General features: G+C 40.3%; 1 long non-coding RNA gene across 3 annotated transcripts in view; it reads left to right on the top strand.

Annotated features, from left to right (window-relative positions):
- LOC101465111 (uncharacterized) overlaps positions 1–21,813 on the top strand; it is a 33,864-nt gene that overhangs the window by 7,442 nt on the left and 4,609 nt on the right. For 2 of the 3 annotated variants that reach the window (XR_001167765.4, XR_191430.5), the window contains exons 2-3: positions 118–177; positions 18,142–18,251. This is a non-coding gene — a long non-coding RNA (uncharacterized LOC101465111). Of the gene's footprint in view, positions 1–117; positions 178–9,858; positions 9,958–18,141; positions 18,252–21,813 lie in introns of those variants that run through there. The other variant, XR_013093748.1, reaches the window with a different exon arrangement.

The raw sequence follows: 21,813 nt of genomic DNA, 5'->3' as shown, positions 1-21,813 counted from the left end.
AATCAATCACAGATCTCGATCATTTTTTCACAGTGCAGGTTGAAGCAACAGAGTGGCGATCATCCCCAATGCTAATTTGTAAACTGACCCTTTTCTCTCTCTCTCTCTCTTTTTAAGGTGCAGGGCAGCACATCGAGGAGAACGAGAACCCACAGGGCCTCAGACATTGTAAAGCAGGTGAGCATACATTTGTTTGAAGGGCACAGAGATCCATGCTAATTTATTCAACACTCTTATGCCTGCTGAAAGGGTAGCATATATATTTTTTGTATTATAATAAATGAAAATCAAAAACATCAATTCAAACCTATATAACTTTTCTGTCTTTGTCCATCATCTCTTTATAATTTTTTAATTATAAAAGGGACGAAAGTTTGAAGGCTGAAATGGGAACTGAAATTTAGTCACTGTGAAATCTGTACTTCGTAATGTCATTGAGGGTTTTCAAGTAGAGTTTGCTCAAGATGTATGCACACTCGAGGCATCTTTCCTCAACTTTTGTGAAAGTCAAAGTGGCAGAGTGACATAAAATGGGATGATTAAGAGTCAAACTGCATAATCAGATTTGAGTGATGAGTCACAGTTTGTCCAACAGGACTGCCGAACTTGGAGATTCCCACTGAAAGCCACATGGGCCTGCCTATAGGGGTGGTTATGTGTGATAACTAATCATTTTAGTTCTGTTCTGTGAAGTATTTGATTCCTTGTAAATCAGAACAAATGACGTTGTCATGCATTTGTTGCAAAACTGAGTTTTCCATGATCTGTGCAAGGAAGGAGAGGTTTTTTAGTTAATAAGGGCACCTATGGTTATCCTTGGGCATAAAGTGCTGAAATAGAAATTAGAAGGAGACGATTCAAGACTTCTTTTGTGCCAAATGAATGTGGGTAAACTTTGAAGGCACCTGAATGAATAACATTCTTGACGAAAACACAAGGGATTACTGGAATTATGTTTGTTTTGACTTGCATAGAATACCACATGGGTGGAGTTGGCTGATTCATTGCCATGAGATCAATATCAAGCTCACAAAAGTTCACTGAGTTTACTCGGACCACTGGTAATGTGATGTTCCTCTTAATCTTGTTTTGTGCTTCTTTTTAAGTAAGAAAAAAACGTCCTCCAAACACTACTGTGTATTTCTCATGCAGTACTCGGCATAGATGCCACAGTACTTACTGACTGTATTGAACAAAGTATCGAACCCTAAAGTGCTCTTGTTTTCCAGCCCCATGGTTAGATTAACTGCAAAATATTTGCATGTTTCACACATCGGTTTTCCAGCACTTTCTCATAATTCAACATGACATGTTTAGTATGTTTGGAAGCATCTGGAGCTTCACTAGAACATGAAATAAAGTTCTGTGCTTTTGAACAGTGCTTGGCTGCAGGATATGCTTTTGACTGGAGTCGGCCAAAAGAGTTCATTATAATTTTCGTTTAGTTGTGACAGCTCAGTTTGCTTCTGCGTGTGACCTGTGTCCTTTTTCTGTGATGAGTGGAACTAATCCACTTAAGTTTAAAGTTAAAATCTTGTGTAAAAAATTAAAATGAATTGGAAGCAAAGTATTCCAAAAATTAAGAACTTAATGAACTCAATAGGAAGTAGTCCTCTACAGTATAATAATAACTTTATAATGTAGACTATTGATTAAAGCAGTGGTTTAATGTTGGAGCTGCTCCAGGTGTCCGGCGATGGAAATTAAAAGTGTATCCATGTGTCTTATGTAAGCTTCGTGTTTTGTGTAAAAATCTGGTACAAAGACATGTAGAGAGAAATGTTAATATTAAAAAAAGACAAGTAGAAAGTATAAAAACATGTTTTGGGAGGAGTCAAAGAATAAAAAGTAGTAAGTACAATTTATATGAATATTTAAATAGAAAATCACTAATTATTTAACCTACTGCAGTCATTGTGTTGTGTTATGTAGCGAGCTTTTCAGGCCTGCAAAACAAACTTTAACAGAGCAATAAAAAGTACTTGTAAATGGGGTTAGACGTCTGATCTGTCTCCTCGGTTTCTCCTCTCTCTAAATTTCCTCTGCTCTTTTTCTGCAGAGTTTTAGCTCATGTGTGACCTCTGCAGATGTCACTCCTTATACAGCATGGGCAGCACATCTCAGCTTCATGTTTACACATTGAAATAAATCCCAAGTTTTAACGCTTGTTTCCAAGCATATATATATATATATATATATGAAAGAGAGAGAGTGAGTTCTGTAGCTGTAAATTCTTTAAATAAAACAACATCTGTACATCAAATTAACCATCAAAATTGAACTTCTACATGTTCACAGAGTATTGGATCTAGGTCGCTACACTGAATTGCAGTAGTTGGTCTACATCCCACTACATCCCTTCTTTGGTATAAAACCCTTCATTTGATAAATCCAGTTTAGTGGAGGTCCAGTAGGCAGCTTCTCTCAGGTCAGGTGTTGTCCATATGTGCGCGTGAGAGTCATCCTCAGGCTCCCACTAATCTCCTGCTTGAAGAAAGGGGATGGAGCAAAAGAGCTCTACTTTATTTCCACCCTAGCATGTTGTATTCTGTTAAAAGGCTAATACTCCAATATCACAATGAGGTATTTTGTTGCTGTGTGTTACGCATAAAACAATTTTAATTTAATTGTTTTTAATAGTTGCTTCTTAAAACATTATAGTGAAGCTGAGCTTCTAATTTGTTTTTTGTTTTTTTTAAACATTCTTACACACTGTGCACAAGAAATAAACACAATAGATGTGTACAGACCGGGGGGAATCGCAGAGACATGGTCTTTTTTAAAAATCATTTTTTAATCCTAGGCTTCCCCGCAGTGTTTTGGCTGCATTCCTTTTTAGCATTTTAACGTTGTTTACATACTGTAGATTTTTGTTTTCATAACCCAGTTGTGGACTGACTCATACAAATATTGTATCTCAGTTTGAATACCTCAGCTCATGCTCTTATTATGAAAAACCTCAATTGGATTGTCTGGCTCTTTTCCATTTCTGAGGCTGTAAATATCTTACTCATACTTTCATTTTTGACATGAACTGTGATAGACTTGATTGTAGTCATTATTGCTGTTACTGATAGAGTTATTTTTTTTCTGTTTATTCATATAATTTATCTGTTATTTAGCCTTTGAGTTGTATTGCTCTGCCACTTTCTTCCAGTCTCTATTCATTTCTTTACAACTTCATTTCCTGTTCTGTGCTGGCTGGACAGACTTAAAAAGTGATTAGTCATTGGGGCACAGTCAGTATCTTTGCGAAAGCTAGAGTGTATTAACCAGTGTGTCATTATCAAGGATGAGTGGTGTCATACTTGATAACAGGAGCAGTTCACGTCCGCTAGCATCCAGTTACAAAGTATTACAGACAAGGTAATTACAGGGTAAAGTTCAGTGCAGTGTAACAGTGTGATTTAGTAAGCACAGAATTACAGGAGAGGTGTAAGGTAATTTTATCTTGTGAGTGTGTGTGTGTGTGTGTGTGTCTGTGTTCATGAAGGAGAAGTAATCAGAGTGGATGACTGCTCTCTACCAGACAACTGGAATGAACTGTGCAATGGCAAAATGAATCTCTGTCTGTCTCTCTCTCTCTCAGACTGGGGGCTGCCCAGCCTCCACAGAGTGCTCGGCCACTGCTTCATTGTGGCCCGGGGCCTCATTTGAATGAGCCTTTAGTATGTTGTGTGAACAAGTCAGCGCCATTTGCATTTGTTCCAGTCACAAAGGTTTAACAGGTCAATAGGGACTCCCTGGCAGAAAACTAACACGCTAGGGTAACGTTTTTTTTTCCTCCCACCCTCACATCTCCTCCATCACTGAGGTTGTCAGGCACCTAGTCATCTTGTTCTGAAACATGTAACTGAAACATGTGGTGGCTATACATTTGAAAGTCTGTGTGTGTCTGCTCGTGTATTTGTATATGTATTTTAAGACGTGACTGCTGAATGGAGGGCGCAGGGTCGGAAAATAGAAGCTAATACTCTGACAAAAGTTTAATTAACATACAACTTATAGAGGCAACTTGTTTGAGGAGGGCTGTTTTGTTTCTGTGTGTGTGTAAGTGTGACAGACACCAGCACATTTCTGTCTGAAGCCCTGCAGTTTTATTTCCCGGTCCTGGAGTATTTAGACTCTAAAATTTTAACATGGTGTGGAACAATATGTGGGAGCTAATTGCACCTCACTAGCTCATTATAAGTGTGATGGCAGCATAAGTGACCATTGTGTCACTTCTAAGGAGATAAAGTAACACCTTCTTTTAAAGGGGCTCTCAGTTTGGTACTTGTCTTCTCTGGGAACACAACACATTATAGAAAAAAGTGCTCCTGTATGTCCAAAACCAGAAATCTCTGTCATGTCGGTAGCATTCATAATGGAAAGTAATGGGGGCTAACATGGAGTCATTTTCTGTGTTGAAAATGGTTGTACAGGAAAGCAGCTAGTAATTGTTCTTATAATACAAGTGATGCAAACGTTCAATGTCTTCTAGGGCTGCCACGATTAGTCGACTAGTCACGATTACGTCGACTATCAAAATCGTCGACGACTAATTTAATAGTCGACGCATCGTTTGATGCTTTGTAAGATCCCAAAAGACGCAGGAATAAGTAGCAGGATTTAAGAGTGTAATAATGGACTGAAACAGAAGATGGCAGCACTGCATGTACAAGGCAGTGTTGCCAACTTAGCGACTTTGTCGCTGTATTTAGCTAGTTTTCAGACCCCTTAGCGACTTTTTTTCTAAAAAAAAAACAACGTTAAAGCGCGTATCGCTTTTACTCTCAACAAGCAGCGGGTGCTGTAACGCAGTCAGTTCTTCTTTTACTCTTTGACTCTTATGCTGTTTTGTGGATCACAAGGTTTAAAACTACTTATAAACACACACACACAAAGTAACTCCACCAGAGTGCCTATTTCGGGTCACTTGCCGGTCCAAGCCCGGGTAAAGGAGCAGGGTTGGAATTGTGACATTAAAAAAAACAATAATTGCTAAAAGAAATTTAATTTGTAGTTCTAAATAAACTCTTAATGCATTTAGGACGTTTTTTACTCACTTTATGTCTCTTCCACAATGTTATTTCTCTCTCCAACAACATAGGTTACAATTAGATTAGCATGACCAATTATGCAAATTAGGCAATGACATCATTTAGCGACTTCTAGCGACTTTTAGGACAACCAATAGCGATTTTCCTTACTGAGGAGTTGGCAACACTGGTACAAGGATGCCAGCTGCCGTTAAACCCCGAAGAAGAATAAGCAGTGTCCAGTATCGTAGCTGTGTCCAAATTCAGGAACTGCATCCTACTGTGCCCGCATTTGTAAGCCGATTGCGTTACAGCGACACGACAAAGACTGTCCAAATTCGAAGACTCCGACAAAAGCGGCCGACAAATGCGTCCTCCTTTTCCCCAGATTTGAAGGATGGGTCCGGGTGTGTACTTCGTGGCCCAACCTATACCAGAATTCATAGCGTGGCACTGCTCAGTTTCCAACAATGGTGGCAGCTAGTTAGTTTTAATGTTACTCTTATTATTCTTTCTGGGTCACAAAATAAACATTTAACATGTTTTCAGGCGAGAATGTAGCTGTGTAAACCTCAAATATCTGCTCAGTTTATCAAGACACCACATATTTTCAAAAGCGCTCCGACTTTTTCGTAGACGTTTGTTACCCACTGCGGTCTTTCGCTACTCAGGTTAAACATGATATAAGTCACTTAGATAACTTCTTTTTTGTATTTTATTTGTTCCTGAGTAAATCGGTTTGGCTGAAATTAAAGTTATAGTTTTTACACAGCTGAATAAACGTCAAGCAGACAACTGATTATCAGAAGTGTGAGATGCTCGAGAATGTCCTTTTATATTTTAGATAGCAAGGAGTTTATTAAACTCCACCGAAACAATCTGCAAATGTCATTAAAATTTAATAAACTCTCATCTTGTCTTTATTTTTAGTTCGCACATACCTTAAACACTTAAAGCTGTAAGCTAATGATAGTTATATAAGAGTAGATGCTGCTGGTGCAATAAGCTGTACGTTTCATGTCCAATGGATGCATGATCTGATTAGTCGACTAATCGCAAAAATAATCGGTGACTAGTCGACTATCAGAATAATCGTTTGTGGCAGCCCCAATGACTTCATATTAAAATATTTTCATTTATCTTAATATTTGCACAGAGGTTCTCGTATTGGCTCTTTTTTTTGTGCCAGTAATCCTATTTTGGGAGAAGATCTAGAGAGAACAGAGTATTTCTCATTAAAGATTAATTGTTATTTTTGGAAGGATAGCAGAAGTGACTTTTTATGGCTCTATTTTCTTCCCAGTGTAGCCTCTGTCGCTTGGGTCTTTGACAATCCAAAATCAACAGCACAGTGAAACAGTATTTTTTTTTATTGACTACAAGCTTACATGTACTAAAACGAAAAGCTTTAAAAAAAAAAAGTTATTTTTGTACAAATAGTGGGCTGTGCGCTTGAAATAATAGACTAATGCTGGTCCACCGCAGAATTTCCATCCACTTTATGTGGGTTTTAAGTGCAGTCAAAGCAGCAGTGTGTCCCAGTCCTCAAAAATATTGTTATGCATTTAAAATGTCAAAAGCTTCATTCCTCGTACCAGCCAAGGGTCCTGCTTTAAGACAGCAGACAAGCCAGCAGCCTCCTGATAGCACGGCAGTCTCCTTATGCCGGTTTTATAGATCCTGAATTAGCTAAGCTTCAAGAATCTGGATGAGTTGAACATCATCATCGGAGATTGCATACAAGGCTCCGTGTGAATATCTGCAATTTTCTGTGATCACGTAGATTAGTCCCCACTGCTATGAAACTATAAGGACACCAGCTATGTCCTACACACAGACTCTACAACAATAAAAAAAATCATATAAGAACAAGGTGTCTGTGGTGTGTGCAGGGGAATGTAATCCCTGCCTTAGTCTCAAAGACGTGGCCAGAGGCACAGACGGTCGATGTCATCGTGATCTCAAAAACTTATTCTTTTTTCATGTGTAATTTATTCAATAATAAATTACAAATGTACAGAATTTCTCACAGATGTTGACTGGGATAAATAAGGTGGTGGCATTTTATTTCCACAGGGTCAAAGGTCAAGTTCACTATGATATAATGTTTATCTTTCTGCACATTAGTCAACATTATATGTAAGGGAGAGACAGGGGTTCAGATACTGAACTGGTTACTCTTTTTGAGTTCCCACATTCAAACAGTTTCGATTATATACAGTAGATCTTTATTGCTGTCGTTGAAGGTGTGTAAAGCATTTGTGTTTTAGAATTTATAACATTTTTCTTTTGCAGTAACAGCTCTATTATTATTATTTTTATTAGTAGTAGTAGTAGTTGTAGTGGTAAATATTAATAGTCAAAATTAAATTAAATCTTCTACCTGTGAGTGTGTATAGGCACGAGCCTAAAAACAACCTGACTGGTTGTTGGAGGCTTAAAACTGCAATGCTTTTATTTTTATTCATAAAAATATAATAACCTTCCAAATGGCAAATGCACAGAACTGGTATTTACAGCAGTTACACTGTCCTGAAATGTTTTTATTTAGTGTATGCATAATATATAATAAGTCTTAATGCTCCATTCAAGGTCAAGTGTGTGTGTGCATGTGTGTGTGTGTGTGGCATTTGGGTAAGAAGTTTATCTTGTAACTCTTACTTGAATGATATACTCTTAGATTCTTTTGCATCTGTGTGAGAATCCTGGTTTGTGTTTTCCCCAACAACGAAATAAAGAGCATTATTTTTCACTGAAAAGCATTAGCTTGACTTTGTGCAGCTTAAGAAAAAAAGCTGTTAGCTTAAAGTGGACTTTATGCTCGACAACTGATAGGATATGTAGCAATGCCCTGCGCACAGGCTTTAAATAGTTTATACACCATTGTAAAGCAACACCATAAGGAACTTCCCGTTGTCACTTGGTGGACGTGATATAGAAGATAGTAAGATAAAAACTGTTTACACTTCATGCACAACAGTACTCGTGATTAAAAGTTTATTGGCTGTGTGTATGTTAGCATATTTCAAGTAGTCTTGGACAGCACTTTTCAGGGACACTTGACAGACAGCAGAGGAGGGAAAAGTCAAATATTTTGCGGCAGAGATAAGTGGGAGCCATGCTTACAGTGCTTCTGTCTTGCCTGCCTGGCTGTGCTCTGCTGTGCCGTGTTTCGTTGGAATTGTTTGTGTTGAGCCGTGTGACCCACTATTTGGACTTCTGTTCCATTATCTTTCAAAAACTCGCTGCACTTGGGTCTCACGCAAAGAAAAGCAAAGTGAGAGCCCAGCGTCAGGTGCTATAAGCTGCTAGCTAGGCCTGTAGCCAGGCCCAGAGAGCCAGACCTGGCAGCTCCGAGGCTGCGACGTGTGAAACGCTGCACACAGGCTGCACACAAAGGAGCTCACTCCATCTGTATGCACCCTACATAGGCAGGCTTTTGTTGCAGCCGACAGGCACATGACTGCTAGCATCTTAACCCCTGAGAGCCAGCGTCTCTTTTCCCCTTTTACTAGACTGCACACTGCAGTAGACACCACAATGAGTCAATACTTTTAGCAAAAAACAACACTGGATTTTAAGCAGGAGTCAGCTTGATAGTTATTATGTGGCTGCTGTTTCTGGCCAGAGATTGAATTTAAAAAGAAAAAATACATATGTGTGAGTATAGGTTTAGGGTTAATATTGGTGGACAGATAGTTGAAATGCTCTGATCATTCTCTTAATGTTCGGGCACAACTTTGCCAAAGTGAACTGAATGCTATACATTTTTTTAGGAAAATCATTTAATGTTGAGGTCAGCCATGAATAAAAGACCACAAAACAAAACAAGAAAAAGTGTTTTGACATGAAATACATGTAAAAATATGCAGATTAACATATTCTGTGCTTGTGCATAGCTTAAAAAATACAATACAAATCAGAGCACTTTTAACATTGATATGTCATTTTTTTCTGTTTATCTGTAGTTTTTTTTTGTAAGGTTTCATAGAGAATTCAGGAATGAGACTGACATCCCCAAATGGGAGGGGTGTCTGTAAAATCACTACCATCAACATTTAACAGCTGCAATAGTTCAGAGAAACTTCAGCCTATTAGCACTCTTAATTTTTCACGTTTAGTGTGATATAAGGTTGTCCTGATGTGATCATTAAGTTTCTCACACACACACACATTCACACACTCTTTCTCTTTATAAGCATTGAAAATGTCAGTGAACCAGCAAAAACAAAAAAATATATTTTTAATTCATAAACGTGTGAAATCCCTGCTCAGATACTGCTTACTGTTGGTTTCATGTGTGCCTTGTGTTACCTTCTGTAACCCAGACAAATCCAGACGTGTGTGTGTATGTTCATGTGTGTGTGAAGCTGAGAGGATGTGCATGTAAACTCGTTCCCGATATGAAATCAACCAAAACACTGCGTTTGGAGCACTTTTGAACCCTTAGTCAGCTGAATTGGATACGGGCGACTAAAAGGAGGGTGCTGTCAGTTCAGTCAGACAAGTGTCTGATTTTTAGAGATGAGAAATGAAACACGGAGCAGGAGGCTAATGGAATTGCTCAGTTCAAATAAAACACAGCTTCCCACCGCCACCATCTTGCTTGTATGAAACACGGGTCCCGATGGGGGTTGTGGTGCGAAGGGTTCCTGTTTGGACCGAGCTAGGTCACGCAGGCCCATCCAGGCTGCAGTGCAGCCCTGTGACGTGGCAGGTCCGAATGCTTTAAAAGGTGGTACCACTCCCAGAGAACACCAGGGAGCTGCATGTGAGCTGATGATAAGAGCTGCAAAATTGATCATTTATTAATGTGGGATGGACCCGAAATGTGAGCAGTAAGGAATCAGGAGAGGCGTGTGTAGGTGTGTGTGTGTGTGTGTGTGTGTGTGTGGGTGGGATGTGTGTGTTTTTCTGTGAGGAGATGAGATGAGCGGTAAGTTTTAAATGTGAAGAATGCATCTTAAAATATGCTTTATTTATTTAATATTTGTGCCTTTCTGCAGTTTCGTGATTTGCTGTCATTCTTACATTTTTAGTAATGACTTAGAGCCACGTGTGATCTAAAAAGACAATTGTTCGAGCCGAAAATGTCATAACCTTGAGAGCACTCGACTTTGCATTCAGAACAGTTTTTTCCCCTTGACAGCTAGCACTACAAAATGTTTGAATAACTCACTGAGAAAAGCTATTTAATGCAAGTTAAAATAAGTACACACTACCAAGGGCATGCTTGAACTTATTTCAACTTAGTTTTGTTGTAAATGTCATTTTGCCATGCTCTGCACAGTAGAAAAAAGCTTTAATTTTTTTTAACCAAAAATCACTTTGACATTTCTATTTTCCCTGAAAAAACATCATTAATTAGATTTTTTTAAAACCCTCTCAAGATGGGCAGTGTTAGCTAAATTAGAAACCAAAGTTTTCCAATAAACCAGACAGTTGCAGAATGACCTAGAGAGGAGAGTCTCATGGTTAACTGAAAGTAGGACAATGATTCTCCCAAAGCTCTGTCCTTACTTTAATGAAGAAGAGCTGCAAAAAAGGAGAAGCTGTCAAAGTGCTGCCTGCTTGCGATTTATTGTCTGTTTGGCCGTTTTAAAAGCTGTTTAGGACACTTGTCTTTAGCGAGCGCAGGTCCGTTCCCTCTCTCCTCTTTTCCAACCTTTGCTCTGCCATGTGGCCGAATAGGCTCCCTCCACACAGAGAAGCTTGTTTTTCAGAGGTGAGTGGCTTAATGATTGAAAAGAAATACATCTGAAACAAAGTGCTCAGTTTGTGCCCCTGAGAAGTGTGAACTACGTACGAAGAACGCTTGAGGACATGTTATTTTATCCTTGCTGGCTTCTTATTTGTTCAGAGCTTCTGTCAGTTGCTTTACCCTCTTGTGTTTTTATTAAGTACGAGTTTTAAAAAAACAAAACATTTTTTAAAGTAAAGAAATACAGAAATGTGTACATTTATTTACTCCTTATAGTTCTCATGGGAAATAATTAAAACACATTGCTGTTGAGATCTGAGGAAATTTGAATAATGTGCTTTTGAAAGAACATTTTCTAATCACACATTCAAAACTCAAATGATACTGAGCACAAATTTTGCTTCTTATTTTCCGAATAATTACAAATTTTTTCCAGTTTAGTGCAAATATGTAGAAGGATTTAATGTTTCAAGTGTTTCCTCTACTTGTAATTACACAGGTTTAGAATCTTCATTCATTTCAAGGGTTAACTAAAAGTCAACCTCTAATAGTTAACAAAATCGACAGTTTCTTTTTTAAACTGTGATGTTTATACTCTTTATTTAAATGACTCTTTTAAAAAAACAAAGGGAGAGGAAATACACCGCATTTTAAGCTTTTCCATACATCTCTGTGCAGAGATGATTTTATGAAAGAGGTCAGAGATAAAGTTACAATAAAATGAGTTTCAGCAGAATGTTTAACAACTGAAATTATCATTCATTTATGAATGAAGTGTATCTAACCTTTTCACAATAAAAGTTTGTCCTTTTCCAGGCTTCAATTTGGGGAAGAAGTGTCATCATGCAACCTGTAAATGTAGAATTTAAATTTGAGCGGTTGTCACATTTCAAGTTGATCCATAAATTGAGTTAATTATTAAAATTGCATTAAAAAAATCTGGGAGTGAAAAAAAAGACCCCTGAATGAATTTAGCTCCTTTTTTTTATTTGAATCTGGAGTGATTTCTGCTTGTATTGGTTCGCATTAAATTATAAATTGCCCACAATGTGTTTTATGTTTTTACTCTTAACAATACTGAATAATATAATATATTAAAACTAGTAGTTTTGCATAAATGATGTGAACGTGTGTGTGTTTACCCCTATGTTCGTTTATCTTTTCCTGTTTTACAAACACTGTTTATTAAATATATTATGAAAAAATAAATAATTCAGTAGTTTCCTCTTTTCTTCATTATAACGGTAAAAAAATTAAAGTTAATTTATATTATATAAATTTCAAAGTAACTGAAATACTTTAGTGTGATTTGAGCGTTAAGAAGGCAATCTTTAAATCCGACATAAACGAATGAATCTTAATGAAAAAGCGTACGTTATGTCTCCTCTCCGCCTTTGCTGTTCTGGACATCACCGGATTTAATCCTGTGACTTTTAGTTCCCAAAGTGACTAAAATGAATTCAGATCTTTTGAAGCATCTTAAGTCGTCTCTGTTTTGACAAATGTTTAAATTGGTTTTAAAAAATGAAAAAATAACACATCGAGAGAGATCGCACAAAATACAACGTTTTTATGGCGATTTGACACGTTACAAGGAGTGTGCGGGTGGCTGCATCACTCGGGCCGCCATCTTGTCTCCTCCTGTCCTCCATTTTGTAATTTTTCTCCCTCAGTTCTGGCCTACCTGCTTTTATTAAAGTTTTCCTGAGTGCTCTGAGCCTGCTTTGCGTGAGGTGAAAAAAGAAAAATCAGCTGTACTCACATGATTTTCAGTTATACATTACATTTTGGGATGACCTGTCAGGTTGTTGTTGTTGTTTTTTCTGTTTGCTGACCTGATGCTGAATTACTGCTTTTCACCTTAAAGGACCTTTTCTGAAGACTGAAATCTGCCAGCTGATGCAACAAGTTACCTGCACAGGCACAGCTCCTCACAACGAGGACTGAGTCCTGTTGACAAGGTGTTAATCTCTCAGAACAATTTGTACATATAATGAGCAGCACTCAAGTTAAAGGTTGCATGTGATTTAGGTTTTACAGATGTGCAGCGTAAGTGACTGTGACCTATAGCCTTATAATGGCCACCGGGGGTCACATAGGTTAATAGAGACTGATGTTTGAGGCCCCAAAGTGACATCCCAAAGGGGATGGCCCCTTAATCCTTATTAGGCCTGTGTGTTAGTGATCCTTACCTTTCAAAGCAAACAGCACGCTCTCTTTGCTGTGGGGCCCTGACCTGCCCCTGGCGTTACACTTCTGACCCTAGGGTCGTGGCCTTTGTTCAGAACCCTCAAGAACCTGACCTTAGGGTCACGGGTGTAATAGAGAAGTTGTTGAGGCACGTGCTGCTGAGGGGCCCCTCGACGGACCACCTTGTAGAGGGAGCGGGCCCGCCGCGCCGGCCACCGAAGAAAGAGGGAAAGTTTGTGTAAGTTCGCCAGGGTGTGAATGTGTAGACAGCTATAACTCTCAGGTTCACAGTAAAACATAGATCTCCTGTGCGACTTTTTCACCCTTCAGAAGAACATCTTTGACGTGCAAAAAATACCCAAATGTTGGTCTTTTTCAGCGCAAAATCAGTGCAGTCACAGAAGTAGATCCCTCAGAGGGTCATATGTCTTTTTACTGGCAATCCCAGGTGGTTCTACTTAACCCCATTAATTCTTCGCTAACTAACAGCGAAACATAATACACTGAAGAAAAAACATTTTTGGTTAAAAAGTGGATAATAGATTTATTTATTTTAGTTATTGCTGTGCTTAATGATGAATTTCAGTTTGATAGCCGATCTGCTGTGATTTCTCTCAACTACTTGTTGGCTGTTTAATTGCAGTTCATGTTGCGATTTGTTTGTATTTATATGGTCCTGTAAAGCTGCCAGCAGTGATTATCAAAAATATTGTGGTTGAGTTAATTTCACTTTGTGCATGTGTGTGTTGCTTGCCCTGGGGCAGTGCAGCATCGAGCAGTGTCAGCGTGCTGTAAATTTTATACTGTGTGTGTGCTGATCGGCTGCTTTGTTGCAGTAAATTTGTGGGATGATTCATAAAGATGTGAAGGCATTCGGGGGCTGATAAGTCAGCGACTTAAGAGTTATAAGTCATTTTCACTGAGACTTGAGCTCTGTGTTGCAACCATGACACATGTATTGTCACTTTTTTATGGTTGGGTTATTTGATAATGTTTGTATTCGGTTTTCCTTTTGCATCTATTTGATTTTTTGTGAATATGTAAGACTGTGCGGTAAAGCTTCTGTTCTCTTGCATTTACATGCATATGAAATGTTAACAATGCTTTTACACCCTGGCGTTACGTGTGCTGTAAGGCAGAGTGCAGCTCAGTTTTAACGAAGAGATGAAGGGAGCTGATAAGGGGGGAAAAAAGCGGTTGTAGACTCGTGGAGATGTCATAAAGGAGGTTGTTAATATTGGAGTTTCATCAATGGCAGCATTACGCAGGCCACTCCTGCAGGGGCGAGGCTGTGCAGAGGGCTACAGTGTCAGAAGTTGGCAGCTGAGCCAAAACCAGAGCTGTATCCTCAAATGAACTCTCCGCGACATACGGTGCAACAGGCTCTGCCAAGTTTTTTGAATTCCTGCCACATGTTAGATGGTAAACAACTGACTTGCAGTAACAGTATCTTAGATAGAAGATAAAGAGCAAAGGGACTCTTCTGATTCCAGATGAAACACGAATTTGTCTACAATAGTGCTTGATATATATTCAGCAGGCACTCGTAACAGCGTTTAATGATTTCAGCGAGAGCAATTGGTTCAAAGACGTGGCGAGATGTGACGTCACAGGGTTCAGTCTGATCACTGTTTGGTGCTCGACCGGGGTTTTGCTCATCAATGCCCACGAGGGAATTTATTGCTTTTTTGATAAAGTGCATTTAAATCACCAGTTGCCTCACGTTGAACCTCGGGAGTAATCTCACTCCTCATTTTTCACGAGTTTGCACATTGTGCGTCATTGAAATGCGGATGGTGCAGCAGTAGTACACACAACACAGGGAAGCCGAGTTTTTATTTGACTGTGTGGAAAGGTGAGGAGAGAGCTAGGCAAGGCAAGTGCACCCGTTCGCCTCCTTTCTCCCACTCTTTCTCTCTCCAAGCCCGTCCTGCGAGGTAGAAAAGGCGCACACACAGCAGCGTAACGCCTTTTCTTTCAGTCTCCAGGACTAAGAGTGCAGGGTCGGTACAAGTAAGCAAGCAGCCATATTAGTTTGCTCTTGTGTTGCTCATACTCGCTGTTTTTCATCTACTTGTCGCCTGTTTAAAATGAAAAAACAAACAAACAACCAAAACACCACACGTATTGAAAAACTCTGGAAATACTGATGTTTTCCCAGCTTTCATTTGTTTAAATTCATGTTAGTCCTCTTTAGACTCTGCGAGCATAAACACAGATTGACATGGAGTCTAGCTAGCTGTGTTTCATGATGTGAGATTCGTCGTTTTGTTGGACAGTCCCCCCCCCCTCTCTCTCTTTTGTATGGCTGCTGCTATGAGGAGAGAAAAAGGGGAAAAAATTTGTCTGTGCTGAGTTCTGGGTTTCTTTTGGGAAAGCGAAGACTAGAGGGGAGGGGAATGGTGTCCAAAAAGGAGGAAGTTGTTTCTTTGCCACGGGGGAATCTGTTGCAAACAGTTACGGGGCATTACAACAATTTGGCTGCCCAGAAAAGTTTTTGAGGAGGGAAGTCGGGTGGAAACCGGACGGGTGTGAATAACCTTCAGCATGCTGATCCAGAGGTTGGTAGGTGTGCATGAGAAGAGGGGAGAGAGGAAGACAGCAGGGGTAGTATCTGGCACAAAAACGTTAAAAAAAAGATCCTTCTCATGCAGGCTTAAATTAACACTAGCTGTTCAGAACAGGGCTGTTTATTACTGTAGGCTAGAACAGTGCTACCGAAAGGACAAGAAAGGGTGGGAGACAGAATAGACTCGATGCGGAGGGGGAAGGAGGGTGTTGGACATGAGCAGAGTCATCAACAGAGTCCATTTTATCGTTCGGTTACTGCCCGACATTTCTCCTCTCCTTAGTCGCACGCAGAACCGGCTGCTGTTGCTGCAGTTCGCTGCAAGGCGAGGGTGGCCTAGTAATGGCACATGGCGGGCGCACTGCGGTAAATATTACAAGATTTTTACAGCGTGGTTCAATGCCGCAATCATGGTGGGGCAGTCGCATCCAGGTGCTTATCTGGCTTTGATTGCGTGCCAGAACAGTTGATGTAGCTTTCCTACGTATTAATGATTAAGCATTAAAAAAGCCCGAAAAAACAAGCAGTAATCAAAAGGATATTCATCACTGATCATACCCTACACTTTTGGCCTTCACTAGGGGAACGCCATTGCTTCAGTGCCAGCTGGGAGTTTAGTGATAAAGACGTGTGGGTCAAAGCCAAATGGCTGATATTAAACTGAAAGGCCCAGCAGCTCTGCAAAGAAAAGATACACTATTAATCTTTCCCTCCAGTCTCAAAGTTAGGTGTTGCAAGTTGTCCTAGTATCCTTTAATCATTTGTGAGTGTTTGCTGTGACTCTCGTCCTCAGCAGAAGTGCACCCCCCCCCCCCCCCCCCCCCCCCCCCCCCGTAGCCCAGCTCAGCGCCCTCCCCACCCTGCCTCGTGCATGCGCACGTCATACTGGGTCTGTGATGAAAACGCGTAGTGCGCACGCACTCCCACACGTCCCTGTTTCATCATCAGCTGAGCTCTTTCTCCTCCACTCACAGCTCTTCTCCCCTTCCTCTCTTACCCCCTCCCCTCTCTCTCTCTCTCTTTGCTCTTGCTTCTTTTTCTATCCATCGCTCTCCTCCTCCTCCTCTCTCCCTGGGTCCCGGCCACATGCGAAAGGGTAGACTAGGACGCTGCAGCTCTGAAAAAAAAGAGGGGAAAAACGCTCTGCTGCTATTTCTACAGGCAGGCCCTCCCCTTTAGCTAGTCTGTGCCAAAAGAGGGAGGGATTTTTTACTACTCCCAGTCCCAGGATTTTAACCCTCTGCCTGCTCTCACTTCTCCCTGCAAGATCTGTTCCTCAATATCATGCAACAAGTGGCTTTGCTTTACTCCTACTTCGACATTGCTGCGCCATTTGCAAGGGCATTTTTCAGATCCTTGTTTTCACGCGCTTTTAGTTTTATCACGTTTTTGCCTCGCCTGGGTTGTTGCTAGTAGAGATAAACTGGACCTGGGAGTTTTGCGCCGTGCCATAGCGTTGGTGCAAAGGTTTTTTGTTTTTTTTTTTCCTTCAGCACGTTTCTTGATTGCTCAACATGTCAGATTTTTTTTTCCTGGATGAATCTGAGTATGAAGGCTGCAGTTTGTTTTGTGTGCTGTTCGATTTCATGTGTCTCGCGCATGGATCTTAAATTGAATTCCTTATTGTTTTCCTGTGCTCTTATCTGCTTTGCCCTCTACCTTCCTAACCCTTTCCATCTCCAAACCTGTCCCTCTTTTTTGGTTTTTTTCTGCCCCACCCTCTCTTCCTCACGTTCTCTCTCTCTCGCTCTCTCTCGATCTCGTGGGCAGTCTCCAGTGAAAGGAGAGCAGGAGGGCGGAGCAGCAGCGGGGCTTTTTCTGGGACAGGTGCCAATTCCAAACAAAAGGCACAAAAAACAAAAAAAAAGAAAAAAGAGTGTGATAGATCCCAACGACAGAGGGAAAAGTGGTGTATTTAAAGAACTGATTTGTAGTAATTAGATGTGTGTGCATGTGTAACTATTCTTCTCTTGCAGGTTTTTTTTTATTGCATGAGTGAATAGCAGCAGAGATCTTGAATTCTCTCTTTCCCCCCTCTCTCGGCTCTCTTGCTCCCGTGAAGGCATTTGAGTTTCGAGCGGGGAAAAGAAGGAGGGGTGGGTGGAGTTGGGAAGGGGCACAGGGAGGTGGAGCCTTGTCTCCTCTCCTCCCTGCCGAGTTTTCTGCATTATTCATATGCCCGGGCCAGCGCTGCGATCTGACTGGCTGCCTGGCTTAGCATTCATCCGACATTCAGCAGCTCTGTTTGCTAACATTCCTCATTCAAAGCCTTGTTAACTGCCAGACGGGAGGAACACGCGACTCCATGGGAAACCCACATGGCCTCTCCATTGTGGCGGCCCTGACAGTCTCAGACAAGGAGCTGGCAGACAGGGGAGAGCGAGAGGAGCTGGTTTGTAAATATTAGAAAGCAGTTAGCTCAGGTTGGGGAGGTTACCCAACACTCAGAGATGGGTTTGGGGTGAAGTGGGCAGATTATCGTGGGCAAATCCCGGGCAGAGGCGCAGACAGACATTGTAGGAAAGGCGCTGAGGCAGACACGGAGGCTGGTACTTTCTGGGACTCTGAATGGGTCTGTCGTTGGCGTGCCCGCCTACTTCTTGCAGGGAGTGCAAAGCTGTGTGACTGAATCCAAGCTCCCTCTCTGCCCTTCTCTACAGAGAGGATATGTGGACATACTGTGTGCAGCCGCGGATGGGTCCAGCACAGCCGCTTCATCCAGGATAGCTCATTGCTGTGGTGTGGGACAGTTACTTCAAAGTCTCAGTGGGTAAGTCAGAGAGAGAGTGTGTGGGTGTGGAGGTAAGTGTGTGTGTGTATACTTAGGTGTGTGGTGCTTGCACACATGCAGTGGTTTTCTTTTTTGTCAAAAGATGAAGACATAACAAATGTGGAGAGCCGCATCGTGTGACCTGATCACCACGTTTGTGTGTATGAACATTGTGCCTGGGTGTTGTTTCCTCCAGGGCTACATGACTATCCAGTGAGAGCAGGCTTAACTAAATATAGTCAAACTGGTTAGAAACGTGGCATTGGCTTTGAAATTTCGACGAAACTGAGCAAATCTCTTCTCTAGTGCATTCCTACCTGTACTTTAGCACTCCGGATCGGCCTTTCGTGTGTTTCAGAGAGAGAAATGCTTTTTTGGAGGGAGCAGAGAAGGAATAGTGCTGTAATGTTGGGCTGATGGCCAGGGAAGGCCTGCTACACAAGGCCGAGCCCCACCACAATGCTCTCTCTATCTCTACCTCTCCCCCTCTGTCTGTCTGTCTCTCTCTCTCTCTCCCCCTCTTCTCAGGTCTATCAGAAAATGATTAAACACCACTCGTATTGAGCTCTGCTATTAAAACCTCATCTTAATGAATATGTGCCTAGTTTATTCCCTGGAAGTAAAGGTTAAATATTTGAAAATGGGTCAGTGCTGACACGTGGCCCCACGTCGCTTTAATATGGCTCAAACAGGCCTTTTTGGACACATCGTTTATGATGCTTTATTAAAACGAAAACTTTTTCCTAAAAAGAACTCCATTAAGGTCTTAAGATTTAAAGCTTGCCCACGTTCGCTCGGTTACAGACTATGGTTTGATTAAACTGTAAACGCACACGGTTTGAGAGGTACATGTTGACTGTAGTAGAGTGCTCTGCTTTTTAAAGGAAATTAAAAAGGTTATATTATTATTACCTGATTACAACTGCTACTTCATCCATGACGATGAATATCGGCTCTAATTTTGTCCGTATTATATTAAAATTTCCACATAATTAAAACACTGAGTGCGCCACACCCCTCAGCAGTGCCATTCAACTTGGCATCTTTTAATTATCATCCATAAATCAGTTTTTGAAAAGCTCGCTAATTGAAAATCTTGCTTTTTAAAATTTTATTTTTTATTTTAAATCGATATCACTCCACGTTGAACACCTCAGCACATCAGAGTCGACCATGACCAAAAGGTAGGAGTGGAGGCAGCGTGAGTCATCACAGATAGCTCTAGTCATCCCACCTACATCCTACGTTTGACAGGCCTATTCAACCGCCACTCTCACACTACTGAGCCTGGCTTAAACTCCTCCATCACTGTCACACTGACAGGAAATCCTGACGTCGCTTTCGTGCATCCAATCCCTGTTCTTCAGACCCTCAGTCAGGTGAAATTAGGAGTTATATAGCAGCATTTAGACACATTTACTCTTTAGGTGTAGCAGTGAAAACTGCAGGAGTCAGATACAGGATATGGCTGTCTTCTCATTTCTGCTCTGACTTTTTGTTTGTTTTTACCTTCCTACATTATCTGTTTAACTCTAATGAACACACATTTCCTAGAAACACAGTACAATCCAATATATTTGTGTGAGGAAGCACTGGAATCCGCTGTCCTGTCTAAATAGAGAGAAGCCCGCTTCAGAATGTTTTTAGCGCCTTGAAAACTATCGATCACCGTTTGGAAACATATCAAAATATTTTTCTAGCGATTTTCTTTCACTTTTTGTATACGCAAAACTCCTCATTTATTAGGTCTTTTTATTTCATCGCACATCGTACGTTGTACAGTACATGTCCACAAGATATTGCCAAGTCTGTAAATAATATTTCATCTGGGGAAAATGAAGGAAGCAATCCTGGCCAGCTTTTGAAATTGATAAGCGTTACTTTTTTCCCTTGCAAATCTGGCAGTAAATTGTAGTTTTTTGAGCGATTTAATGCAGCGCACATTGTTTTCCTATGTTTGAAGAGCCATTAATTGTTCCTGCCGTGATTCCTATAAGCAAGTAAATATTTTTTGTTTAAATATTTACTGTAAATGTGAATATAACATCGAAAGCTTGTAATCGAAATGTTGTCATTACAAAACATTAGAAAAGTAAACGACATTCAGAAAGCGAATATAAAGACCATCACACAACATCTTGCGTGCGCGTGCGTACACACACACACACACACACACACACACACACACACACACACACACACACACACACACACAGGCAAACAACCAGACACATTTGATGCTGTGTACCCCACAATGAACCCTGGCTCCTAAGATGAATGGGGTTCCCACGCCTCTCCCAAGGAGTGCAGGGCACAGCCTCCTCCTCTGAGCATTCACACACACACACACACACACACACACACACACACACACACACACACACACACACACACACACACACACACACACACAATGCACTACAGTTGGCCACACAGTCTCCCTCAAACATACACACAGGTGCATTTCAGTAAAATACAAAGGCACACACATAGTAAAATAGCATAATGACCCATTTTTAAAAACTACAAGTATACATACTTTAATTACTTACTTTGTGGTGTAAAAATAAATAAATAATATGATGGAAGTGTCAGTTTTATAGATGGAGTCAGTTTGGTATGAAGACGACTTAATTTGTATAGCAGCAAAGCAGAAATGAGACGTGAGAACACACAGATTGTTTTTAGTTTCAGTTACACTTCTTTTTGTTTCAATCCCTGTTTATGTGTATGTGTGTGTGAGAGTATGTTGTTCATGAAGTGTTTTTATTTCAGGGAAGGTTTTAGATGAATTTGATTTTCATGGGAGCTTTTTATTTTCTGAAGGTGTAGCAAAACAGTCCTTGAGAAAGAGTGTGTGTGTGTGTGTGTGTGTGTGTGTGTGTGTGTGTGTGTGTGTTTACTATATTAGTACACAATTTAGTTTATTAAGTGAAAAATAATTATTTTGTTGTATTTGTTTTTTTTAATCGTTGGATAACTCTAGTGTAGTTTTTAAAAGACTTGAGAATTTTTTTTGGTGTTTTCATTTTCTTATGAGAAATACATTTGTAATTCACTGATGTATATAAACATTTAAATATGTAATTGCTTTACATTTTTGTAAATGTACTTTACAGTTGGCGTTTATTATTTCTCTAATATGTTTTAAGGATACTGTGTGTGTGTGTGTGTGTGTGTGTGTGTGTGTGTGTGTGTGTGTGTGTGTGTGTGTGATAGAGAGAGAGAGAGAGAGAGAGAGTGAAACAGAGGATGGTGTCCATATTATTTATTTATTTCAAGCTTAAAATGTAGATTTAAAATTAATTGTTAACATAAAAAAATATTTTAGCTATAATATTTAATTTTCTGCTTTTTGTTTTTGTTTCTAATTGTTCAGTTACTGTCGTTTATATTTAAATATTAATATAAGCACTTTAAAAAATTCCACATTTTGTTTAATAAAAAGTAATATTGGACCAAAATAAAGACGTACGAATGCCTAAAAGAAATGCCGAAAACAAACCAAAAAAAAGGCTAAAGGCTAATTTGTCTTTCTCTGGACCTACAGTAATCTAAGTTC

The sequence above is a fragment of the Maylandia zebra genome, linkage group LG17, assembly GCF_041146795.1.
Source record: "Maylandia zebra isolate NMK-2024a linkage group LG17, Mzebra_GT3a, whole genome shotgun sequence".
Classification (NCBI taxonomy): domain Eukaryota; kingdom Metazoa; phylum Chordata; class Actinopteri; order Cichliformes; family Cichlidae; genus Maylandia; species Maylandia zebra.
Note: the sequence above shows the minus strand (reverse complement) of the source record. Positions and strands in the feature narration are given on the sequence as shown.